The sequence below is a fragment of the Lissotriton helveticus genome, chromosome 2_1 (assembly GCF_964261635.1).
Source record: "Lissotriton helveticus chromosome 2_1, aLisHel1.1, whole genome shotgun sequence".
NCBI lineage: Eukaryota > Metazoa > Chordata > Amphibia > Caudata > Salamandridae > Lissotriton > Lissotriton helveticus.
The window spans coordinates 97,579,691-97,593,797 of NC_136059.1; positions in this window are offsets into that span (position 1 = coordinate 97,579,691).

A 14,107-nucleotide genomic window follows, 5' to 3' on the forward strand; every position below is an offset into this window, starting at 1 on the left:
CTGCACTCTGCACTACCACTCTGCACTACCACTCTGCACTACCACTCTGCACTACCACTCTGCACTACCACTCTGCACTCTGCACTACCACTCTGCCCTACCACTCTGCACTCTGCACTACCACTCTGCACTCTGCACTACCACTCTGCCCTACCACTCTGCACTCTGCACTACCACTCTGCACTCTGCACTACCACTCTGCACTACCACTCTGCACTACCACTCTGCACTACCACTCTGCACTACCACTCTGCACTCTGCACTACCACTCTGCACTACCACTCTGCACTCTGCACTACCACTCTGCACTACTACTCTGCACTCTGCACTACCACTCTGCACTACCACTCTGCACTACCACTCTGCACTACCACTCTGCACTACCACTCTGCCCTACCACTCTGCACTCTGCACTACCACTCTGCACTCTGCACTACCACTCTGCCCTACCACTCTGCACTCTGCACTCTGCACTACCACTCTGCACTCTGCACTACCACTCTGCACTCTGCACTACCACTCTGCACTCTGCACTACCACTCTGCACTACCACTCTGCACTACCACTCTGCACTACCACTCTGCACTCTGCACTACCACTCTGCACTACCACTCTGCACTCTGCACTACCACTCTGCACTCTGCACTACCACTCTGCACACTGCACTACCACTCTGCACTCTGCACTACCACTCTGCACTACCGCTCTGCACTACCGCTCTGCACTACCACTCTGCACTCTGCACTACCACTCTGCACTCTGCACTACCACTCTGCACTCTGCACTACCACTCTGCACTCTGCACTACCACTCTGCACTCTGCACTACCACTCTGCACTACCACTCTGCACTACCACTCTGCCCTATGCACTACCACTCTGCACTGCCACTCTGCACTACCACTCTGCACTCTGCACTACCACTCTGCACTACCACTCTGCACTACCACTCTGCACTACCACTCTGCACTACCACTCTGCACTCTGCACTACCACTCTGCACTACCACTCTGCACTCTGCACTACCACTCTGCACTACCACTCTGCACTCTGCACTACCACTCTGCACTACCACTCTGCACTACCACTCTGCACTCTGCACTCTGCACTACCACTCTGCACTACCACTCTGCACTACCACTCTGCACTACCACTCTGCACTACCACTCTGCACTCTGCACTACCACTCTGCACTCTGCACTACCACTCTGCACTCTGCACTCTGCACTACCACTCTGCACTACCACTCTGCACTACCACTCTGCACTACCACTCTGCACTCTGCACTACCACTCTGCCCTACCACTCTGCACTCTGCACTACCACTCTGCACTCTGCACTACCACTCTGCCCTACCACTCTGCACTCTGCACTCTGCACTACCACTCTGCACTCTGCACTACCACTCTGCACTCTGCACTACCACTCTGCACTCTGCACTACCACTCTGCACTACCACTCTGCACTACCACTCTGCACTACCACTCTGCACTACCACTCTGCACTCTGCACTACCACTCTGCGCTACCACTCTGCACTCTGCACTACCACTCTGCACTCTGCACTACCACTCTGCACACTGCACTACCACTCTGCACTACCACTCTGCACTACCACTCTGCACTACCACTCTGCACTCTGCACTACCAATCTGCACTACCACTCTGCACTCTGCACTACCACTCTGCACTACCGCTCTGCACTACCGCTCTGCACTACCACTCTGCACTCTGCACTACCACTCTGCACTCTGCACTACCACTCTGCACTCTGCACTACCACTCTGCACTCTGCACTACCACTCTGCACTACCACTCTGCACTCTGCACTACCACTCTGCACTCTGCACTACCACTCTGCACTACCACTCTGCCCTCTGCACTACCACTCTGCACTGCCACTCTGCACTACCACTCTGCACTCTGCACTACCACTCTGCACTACCACTCTGCACTACCACTCTGCACTACCACTCTGCACTCTGCAATACCACTCTGCACTACCACTCTGCACTCTGCACTACCACTCTGCACTACCACTCTGCACTCTGCACTACCACTCTGCACTACCACTCTGCACTACCACTCTGCACTCTGCACTCTCAAACTGCATTCTGCACTACCACTCTGCACTACCACTCTGCACTACCACTCTGCACTACCACTCTGCACTACCACTCTGCACTCTGCACTACCACTCTGCACTCTGCACTACCACTCTCCACTACCACTCTGCACTACCACTCTGCACTACCACTCTGCACTACCACTCTGCACTCTGCACTACCACTCTGCACTCAGCACTACCACTCTGCACTCTGCACTACCACTCTGCACTACCACTCTGCACTCTGCACTACCACTCTGCACTACCACTCTGCACTCTGCACTACCACTCTGCACTCTGCAATACCACTCTGCACTCTGCACTACCACTCCGCACTACCACTCTGCACTCTGCACTCTCAATCTGCACTCTGCACTACCACTCTGCACTACCAATCTGCACTCTGCACTACCACTCTGCACTACCACTCTGCACTCTGCACTACCACTCTGCACTCTCAATCTGCACTCTGCACTACCACTCTGCACTACCAATCAGCACTCTGCACTACCACTCTGCACTACCAATCTGCACTCTGCACTACCAATCTGCACTCTGCACTACCAATCTGCACTCTGCACTACCACTCTGCACTCTGCACTACCACTCTGCACTACCACTCTGCACTCTCAATCTGCACTACCACTCTGCACTACCACTCTGCACTACCACTCTGAACTACCACTCTGCACTACCACTCTGCACTACCACTCTGCACTACCACTCTGCACTACCACTCTGCACTCTGCACTACCACTCTGCACTCTGCACTACCACTCTGCACTACCACTCTGCACTACCACTCTGCACTCTGCACTACCACTCTGCACTCTGCACTACCACTCTGCACTCTGCACTACCACTCTGCACTCTGCACTACCACTCTGCACTACCACTCTGCACTACCACTCTGCACTACCACTCTGCACTACCACTCTGCACTCTGCACTACCACTCTGCACTACCACTCTGCACTTTGCACTACCACTCTGCACTTTGCACTACCACTCTGCACTACCAATCTGCACTCTGCACTACCAATCTGCACTCTGCACTACCAATCCGCACTCTGCACTACCAATCTGCACTCTGCACTACCAAGCTGCACTCTGCACTCTCAAACTGCACTCTGCACTACCACTCTACACTACCACTCTGCACTACCACTCTGCACTACCACTCTGCACTACCACTCTGCACTCTGCACTACAACTCTGCACTCTGCACTACCACTCTGCACTACCACTCTGCACTACCACTCTGCACTCTGCAATACCACTCTGCACTTCCAATCTGCACTCTGCACTCTCACTCTGCACTCTGCACTACCACTCTGCACTCTGCACTACCACTCTGCACTCTGCACTACCACTCTGCACTACCACTCTGCACTCTGCACTACCACTCTGCACTCTGCACTACCACTCTGCACTACCACTCTGCACCCTGCACTACCACTCTGCACTCTGCACTACCACTCTGCACTACCACTCTGAACTATGCACTACCACTCTGCACTCTGCACTACCACTCTGCACTACCACTCTGCACTACCACTCTGCACTACCACTCTGCACTCTGAACTACCACTCTGTACTACCACTCTGCACTACCACTCTGCACTACCACTCTGCACTACCACTCTGCGCTACCACTCTGCACTACCACTCTGCGCTACCACTCTGCGCTACCACTCTGCGCTACCACTCTGCACTACCACTCTGCACTACCACTCTGCACTACCACTCTGCACTACCACTCTGCACTCTGCACTACCACTCTGCACTCTGCACTACCACTCTGCACTACCACTCTGCACTACCACTCTGCACTCTGCACTACCACTCTGCACTACCACTCTGCACTACCACTCTGCACTGCCACTCTGCACTACCACTCTGCACTACCACTCTGCACTACCACTCTGCACTCTGCACTACCACTCTGCACTACCACTCTGCACTCTGCACTACCACTCTGCACTACCACTCTGCACTCTGCACTACCACTCTGCACTACTACTCTGCACTCTGCACTACCACTCTGCACTACCACTCTGCACTACCACTCTGCACTCTGCACTACCACTCTGCACTACCACTCTGCACTACCACTCTGCACTCTGCACTACCACTCTGCACTACCACTCTGCACTACCACTCTGCACTACCACTCTGCACTCTGCACTACCACTCTGCACTACCACTCTGCACTACCACTCTGCACTACCACTCTGCACTACCACTCTGCACTACCACTCTGCACTCTGCACTACCACTCTGCCCTACCACTCTGCACTCTGCACTACCACTCTGCACTCTGCACTACCACTCTGCCCTACCACTCTGCACTCTGCACTCTGCACTCTGCACTACCACTCTGCACTCTGCACTACCACTCTGCACTCTGCACTACCACTCTGCACTACCACTCTGCACTACCACTCTGCACTACCACTCTGCACTACCACTCTGCACTCTGCACTACCACTCTGCACTCTGCACTACCACTCTGCACTCTGCACTACCACTCTGCACACTGCACTACCACTCTGCACTACCACTCTGCACTACCACTCTGCACTCTGCACTACCAATCTGCACTACCACTCTGCACTCTGCACTACCACTCTGCACTACCGCTCTGCACTACCGCTCTGCACTACCACTCTGCACTCTGCACTACCACTCTGCACTCTGCACTACCACTCTGCACGCCGCACTACCACTCTGCACTCTGCACTACCACTCTGCACTCTGCACTACCACTCTGCACTACCACTCTGCACTCTGCACTACCACTCTGCACTACTACTCTGCCCTCTCCACTAGCACTCTGCACTGCCACTCTGCACTACCACTCTGCACTCTGCACTACCACTCTGCACTACCACTCTGCACTACCACTCTGAACTACCACTCTGCACTACCACTCTGCACTACCACTCTGCACTACCACTCTGCGCTACCACTCTGCACTACCACTCTGCGCTACCACTCTGCGCTACCACTCTGCGCTACCACTCTGCACTACCACTCTGCACTACCACTCTGCACTACCACTCTGCACTCTGCACTACCACTCTGCACTCTGCACTACCACTCTGCACTACCACTCTGCACTACCACTCTGCACTCTGCACTACCACTCTGCACTACCACTCTGCACTGCCACTCTACACTACCACTCTGCACTACCACTCTGCACTACCACTCTGCACTCTGCACTACCACTCTGCACTACCACTCTGCACTCTGCACTACCACTCTGCACTACCACTCTGCACTCTGCACTACCACTCTGCACTACTACTCTGCACTCTGCACTACCACTCTGCACTACCACTCTGCACTACCACTCTGCACTCTGCACTACCACTCTGCACTACCACTCTGCACTACCACTCTGCACTACCACTCTGCACTCTGCACTACCACTCTGCACTACCACTCTGCACTACCACTCTGCACTCTGCACTACCACTCTGCACTACCACTCTGCACTACCACTCTGCACTACCACTCTGCACTACCACTCTGCACTCTGCATCACCACTCTGCCCTACCACTCTGCACTCTGCACTACCACTCTGCACTCTGCACTACCACTCTGCCCTACCACTCTGCACTCTGCACTACCACTCTGCACTCTGCACTACCACTCTGCACTCTGCACTACCACTCTGCACTACCACTCTGCACTACCACTCTGCACTACCACTCTGCACTCTGCACTCTGCACTACCACTCTGCACTCTGCACTACCACTCTGCACTCTGCACTACCACTCTGCACACTGCACTACCACTCTGCACTACCACTCTGCACTACCACTCTGCACTACCACTCTGCACTCTGCACTACCAATCTGCACTACCACTCTGCACTCTGCACTACCACTCTGCACTACCGCTCTGCACTACCACTCTGCACTAATAATAATAATAATAATATGAAACTTATAACGCGCTCAGCTTACCCGGGGGCATCCCGGCGCGACAGACCAGCGAAGGGGAGACTCAAAAAATCACTACTGTGGAAACAAATAGGTTTTAAGAAGTTTCCTAAAAAGTAGGATCTTGGGCTCTGAGCGAATCTCAAGGGGCAAAGAATTCCACAAATTTGCCACCTGCACCGAGAAACGCCTGCCCCCAGTACGAGCTCTCCCAACTCTCGCTGATTGCAGCAGATGTTTTTGGTCCGAGCGAAGAAGGCGTGGGGGTTTATGAGGACGGGCCATATTAAAAAGAATGGGGGGGCCTTTGCCGTGTAGAATTTTATGGGCCGTGCACAGCGCCTTAAATTTCACCCGCTCCTTCACAGGGAGCCAGTGAAGCGCTTTGAGGGCCGGGGTGGCAGACTGCCTTCTGGGGATATCCATTAATACTCTGGCAGCTGCGTTTTGCACCTGTTGGAGGGTTTTAAAGGTCGCTTCGGGGGCGCCGAGAAACAGGGCATTCCCGTAGTCGAGCCTCGATAGGATTAAACCACGTATCAAAAGCTTCTTAGCTGGATCCGGAAGCAGTGGTAGCACCTTTCGGGCTGACTTCAGTAGACCGAAGCAGACCCCCGCTGTCTTCCTTGCGTGGGTCCTAAAAGACAGATCTTCCTCCAACCATACTCCCAAGGACTTGATCTCCTTCTTGGGGGATGGTGGATCGCTAAGAGACCGGGGCCAACAGCTAGCAATAATGGAGGGACTGGAGTTACCCAGGAGCATCAGCTCGGTCTTTCCTCCATTAAGCTTTAGAGCAGAGTTGGACATCCAACGGTAAACGTTGGCCAGACAGTCATGTAGCACATTGGGTTGTTCCGCCAGCTGAGTGAGGCCCACCACCAGCTGAGTATCATCAGCATAGCTGATGATCTTCAACCTACCACTCTGCACTCTGCACTACCACTCTGCACTCTGCACTACCACTCTGCACTCCGCACTACCACTCTGCACTACCACTCTGCACTCTGCACTACCACTCTGCACTACCACTCTGCACTCTGCACTACCACTCTGCACTCTGCACTACCACTCTGCCCTCTGCACTACCACTCTGCACTCTGCACTACCACTCTGCCCTACCACTCTGCACTCTGCACTCTGCACTACCACTCTGCACTCTGCACTACCACTCTGCACTACCACTCTGCACTACCACTCTGCACTCTGCACTACCACTCTGCACTACCACTCTGCACTCTGCACTACCACTCTGCACTCTGCAATACCACTCTGCACTCTGCACTACCACTCCGCACTACCACTCTGCACTCTGCACTCTCAATCTGCACTCTGCACTACCACTCTGCACTACCAATCTGCACTCTGCACTACCACTCTGCACTACCACTCTGCACTCTGCACTACCACTCTGCACTCTCAATCTGCACTCTGCACTACCACTCTGCACTACCAATCAGCACTCTGCACTACCACTCTGCACTACCAATCTGCACTCTGCACTACCAATCTGCACTCTGCACTACCAATCTGCACTCTGCACTACCACTCTGCACTCTGCACTACCACTCTGCACTACCACTCTGCACTCTCAATCTGCACTACCACTCTGCACTACCACTCTGCACTACCACTCTGAACTACCACTCTGCACTACCACTCTGCACTACCACTCTGCACTACCACTCTGCACTACCACTCTGCACTCTGCACTACCACTCTGCACTCTGCACTACCACTCTGCACTACCACTCTGCACTACCACTCTGCACTCTGCACTACCACTCTGCACTCTGCACTACCACTCTGCACTCTGCACTACCACTCTGCACTCTGCACTACCACTCTGCACTACCACTCTGCACTACCACTCTGGACTACCACTCTGCACTACCACTCTCCACTCTGCACTACCACTCTGCACTACCACTCTGCACTTTGCACTACCACTCTGCACTTTGCACTACCACTCTGCACTACCAATCTGCACTCTGCACTACCAATCTGCACTCTGCACTACCAATCCGCACTCTGCACTACCAATCTGCACTCTGCACTACCAAGCTGCACTCTGCACTCTCAAACTGCACTCTGCACTACCACTCTACACTACCACTCTGCACTACCACTCTGCACTACCACTCTGCACTACCACTCTGCACTCTGCACTACAACTCTGCACTCTGCACTACCACTCTGAACTACCACTCTGCACTACCACTCTGCACTCTGCAATACCACTCTGCACTTCCAATCTGCACTCTGCACTCTCACTCTGCACTCTGCACTACCACTCTGCACTACCACTCTGCACTCTGCACTACCACTCTGCACTCTGCACTACCACTCTGCACTACCACTCTGCACTCTGCACTACCACTCTGCACTCTGCACTACCACTCTGCACTACCACTCTGCACCCTGCACTACCACTCTGCACTCTGCACTACCACTCTGCACTACCACTCTGAACTATGCACTACCACTCTGCACTCTGCACTACCACTCTGCACTACCACTCTGCACTACCACTCTGCACTACCACTCTGCACTCTGAACTACCACTCTGCACTACCACTCTGCACTACCACTCTGCACTACCACTCTGCACTACCACTCTGCGCTACCACTCTGCACTACCACTCTGCGCTACCACTCTGCGCTACCACTCTGCGCTACCACTCTGCACTACCACTCTGCACTACCACTCTGCACTACCACTCTGCACTACCACTCTGCACTCTGCACTACCACTCTGCACTCTGCACTACCACTCTGCACTACCACTCTGCACTACCACTCTGCACTCTGCACTACCACTCTGCACTACCACTCTGCACTACCACTCTGCACTGCCACTCTGCACTACCACTCTGCACTACCACTCTGCACTACCACTCTGCACTCTGCACTACCACTCTGCACTACCACTCTGCACTCTGCACTACCACTCTGCACTACCACTCTGCACTCTGCACTACCACTCTGCACTACTACTCTGCACTCTGCACTACCACTCTGCACTACCACTCTGCACTACCACTCTGCACTCTGCACTACCACTCTGCACTACCACTCTGCACTACCACTCTGCACTCTGCACTACCACTCTGCACTACCACTCTGCACTACCACTCTGCACTACCACTCTGCACTCTGCACTACCACTCTGCACTACCACTCTGCACTACCACTCTGCACTACCACTCTGCACTACCACTCTGCACTACCACTCTGCACTCTGCACTACCACTCTGCCCTACCACTCTGCACTCTGCACTACCACTCTGCACTCTGCACTACCACTCTGCCCTACCACTCTGCACTCTGCACTCTGCACTCTGCACTACCACTCTGCACTCTGCACTACCACTCTGCACTACCACTCTGCACTACCACTCTGCACTACCACTCTGCACTCTGCACTACCACTCTGCACTCTGCACTACCACTCTGCACTCTGCACTACCACTCTGCACACTGCACTACCACTCTGCACTACCACTCTGCACTACCACTCTGCACTCTGCACTACCAATCTGCACTACCACTCTGCACTCTGCACTACCACTCTGCACTACCGCTCTGCACTACCGCTCTGCACTACCACTCTGCACTCTGCACTACCACTCTGCACTCTGCACTACCACTCTGCACTCCGCACTACCACTCTGCACTCTGCACTACCACTCTGCACTCTGCACTACCACTCTGCACTACCACTCTGCACTCTGCACTACCACTCTGCACTACTACTCTGCCCTCTCCACTAGCACTCTGCACTGCCACTCTGCACTACCACTCTGCACTCTGCACTACCACTCTGCACTACCACTCTGCACTACCACTCTGAACTACCACTCTGCACTACCACTCTGCACTACCACTCTGCACTACCACTCTGCGCTACCACTCTGCACTACCACTCTGCGCTACCACTCTGCGCTACCACTCTGCGCTACCACTCTGCACTACCACTCTGCACTACCACTCTGCACTACCACTCTGCACTCTGCACTACCACTCTGCACTCTGCACTACCACTCTGCACTACCACTCTGCACTACCACTCTGCACTCTGCACTACCACTCTGCACTACCACTCTGCACTACCACTGTGCACTGCCACTCTGCACTACCACTCTGCACTACCACTCTGCACTACCACTCTGCACTACCACTCTGCACTCTGCACTACCACTCTGCACTACCACTCTGCACTCTGCACTACCACTCTGCACTACCACTCTGCACTCTGCACTACCACTCTGCACTACTACTCTGCACTCTGCACTACCACTCTGCACTACCACTCTGCACTACCACTCTGCACTCTGCACTACCACTCTGCACTACCACTCTGCACTACCACTCTGCACTACCACTCTGCACTCTGCACTACCACTCTGCACTACCACTCTGCACTACCACTCTGCACTACCACTCTGCACTACCACTCTGCACTACCACTCTGCACTACCACTCTGCACTACCACTCTGCACTCTGCACTACCACTCTGCCCTACCACTCTGCACTCTGCACTACCACTCTGCACTCTGCACTACCACTCTGCCCTACCACTCTGCACTCTGCACTACCACTCTGCACTCTGCACTACCACTCTGCACTCTGCACTACCACTCTGCACTACCACTCTGCACTACCACTCTGCACTACCACTCTGCACTCTGCACTCTGCACTACCACTCTGCACTCTGCACTACCACTCTGCACTCTGCACTACCACTCTGCACACTGCACTACCACTCTGCACTACCACTCTGCACTACCACTCTGCACTACCACTCTGCACTCTGCACTACCAATCTGCACTACCACTCTGCACTCTGCACTACCACTCTGCACTACCGCTCTGCACTACCGCTCTGCACTAATAATAATAATAATAATATGAAACTTATAACGCGCTCAGCTTACCCGGGGGCATCCCGGCGCGACAGACCAGCGAAGGGGAGACTCAAAAAATCACTACTGTGGAAACAAATAGGTTTTAAGAAGTTTCCTAAAAAGTAGGATCTTGGGCTCTGAGCGAATCTCAAGGGGCAAAGAATTCCACAAATTTGCCACCTGCACCGAGAAACGCCTGCCCCCAGTACGAGCTCTCCCAACTCTCGCTGATTGCAGCAGATGTTTTTGGTCCGAGCGAAGAAGGCGTGGGGGTTTATGAGGACGGGCCATATTAAAAAGAATGGGGGGGCCTTTGCCGTGTAGAATTTTATGGGCCGTGCACAGCGCCTTAAATTTCACCCGCTCCTTCACAGGGAGCCAGTGAAGCGCTTTGAGGGCCGGGGTGGCAGACTGCCTTCTGGGGATATCCATTAAGACTCTGGCAGCTGCGTTTTGCACCTGTTGGAGGGTTTTAAAGGTCGCTTCGGGGGCGCCGAGAAACAGGGCATTCCCGTAGTCGAGCCTCGATAGGATTAAACCACGTATCAAAAGCTTCTTAGCTGGATCCGGAAGCAGTGGTAGCACCTTTCGGGCTGACTTCAGTAGACCGAAGCAGACCCCCGCTGTCTTCCTTGCGTGGGTCCTAAAAGACAGATCTTCCTCCAACCATACTCCCAAGGACTTGATCTCCTTCTTGGGGGATGGTGGATCGCTAAGAGACCGGGGCCAACAGCTAGCAATAATGGAGGGACTGGAGTTACCCAGGAGCATCAGCTCGGTCTTTCCTCCATTAAGCTTTAGAGCAGAGTTGGACATCCAACGGTAAACGTTGGCCAGACAGTCATGTAGCACATTGGGTTGTTCCGCCAGCTGAGTGAGGCCCACCACCAGCTGAGTATCATCAGCATAGCTGATGATCTTCAACCTACCACTCTGCACTCTGCACTACCACTCTGCACTCTGCACTACCACTCTGCACTCCGCACTACCACTCTGCACTCTGCACTACCACTCTGCACTCTGCACTACCACTCTGCACTACCACTCTGCACTCTGCACTACCACTCTGCACTCTGCACTACCACTCTGCCCTCTGCACTACCACTCTGCACTCTGCACTACCACTCTGCCCTACCACTCTGCACTCTGTACTCTGCACTACCACTCTGCACTCTGCACTACCACTCTGCACTACCACTCTGCACTACCACTCTGCACTACCACTCTGCACTCTGCACTCTCAAACTGCACTCTGCACTACCACTCTGCACTACCACTCTGCACTACCACTCTGCACTACCACTCTGCACTACCACTCTGCACTCTGCACTACCACTCTGCACTACCACTCTCCACTACCACTCTGCACTACCACTCTGCACTACCACTCTGCACTCTGCACTACCACTCTGCACTCAGCACTACCACTCTGCACTCTGCACTATCACTCTGCACTACCACTCTGCACTCTGCACTACCACTCTGCACTACCACTCTGCACTCTGCACTACCACTCTGCACTCTGCAATACCACTCTGCACTCTGCACTACCACTCCGCACTACCACTCTGCACTCTGCACTCTCAATCTGCACTCTGCACTACCACTCTGCACTACCAATCTGCACTCTGCACTACCACTCTGCACTACCAATCTGCACTCTGCACTACCACTCTGCACTACCACTCTGCACTCTGCACTACCACTCTGCACTCTCAATCTGCACTCTGCACTACCACTCTGCACTACCAATCAGCACTCTGCACTACCACTCTGCACTACCAATCTGCACTCTGCACTACCAATCTGCACTCTGCACTACCAATCTGCACTCTGCACTACCACTCTGCACTCTGCACTACCACTCTGCACTCTGCACTACCACTCTGCACTCTCAATCTGCACTACCACTCTGCACTACCACTCTGCACTACCACTCTGAACTACCACTCTGCACTACCACTCTGCACTACCACTCTGCACTACCACTCTGCACTACCACTCTGCACTCTGCACTACCACTCTGCACTCTGCACTACCACTCTGCACTACCACTCTGCACTACCACTCTGCACTCTGCACTACCACTCTGCACTCTGCACTACCACTCTGCACTCTGCACTACCACTCTGCACTCTGCACTACCACTCTGCACTACCACTCTGCACTACCACTCTGCACTACCACTCTGCACTACCACTCTGCACTCTGCACTACCACTCTGCACTACCACTCTGCACTTTGCACTACCACTCTGCACTTTGCACTACCACTCTGCACTACCAATCTGCACTCTGCACTACCAATCTGCACTCTGCACTACCAATCCGCACTCTGCACTACCAATCTGCACTCTGCACTACCAAGCTGCACTCTGCACTCTCAAACTGCACTCTGCACTACCACTCTACACTCCCACTCTGCACTACCACTCTGCACTACCACTCTGCACTCTGCACTACAACTCTGCACTCTGCACTACCACTCTGCACTACCACTCTGCACTACCACTCTGCACTCTGCAATACCACTCTGCACTTCCAATCTGCACTCTGCACTCTCACTCTGCACTCTGCACTACCACTCTGCACTACCACTCTGCACTCTGCACTCTGCACTACCACTCTGCACTCTGCACTACCACTCTGCACTACCACTCTGCACTCTGCACTACCACTCTGCACTCTGCACTACCACTCTGCACTACCACTCTGCACCCTGCACTACCACGCTGCACTCTGCACTACCACTCTGCACTACCACTCTGAACTATGCACTACCACTCTGCACTCTGCACTACCACTCTGCACTACCACTCTGCACTACCACTCTGCACTCTGAACTACCACTCTGCACTACCACTCTGCACTACCACTCTGCACTACCACTCTGCACTACCACTCTGCACTACCACTCTGCGCTACCACTCTGCACTACCACTCTGCGCTACCACTCTGCGCTACCACTCTGCGCTACCACTCTGCACTACCACTCTGCACTACCACTCTGCACTACCACTCTGCACTCTGCACTACCACTCTGCACTCTGCACTACCACTCTGCACTACCACTCTGCACTCTGCACTACCACTCTGCACTACCACTCTGCACTACCACTCTGCACTGCCACTCTGCACTA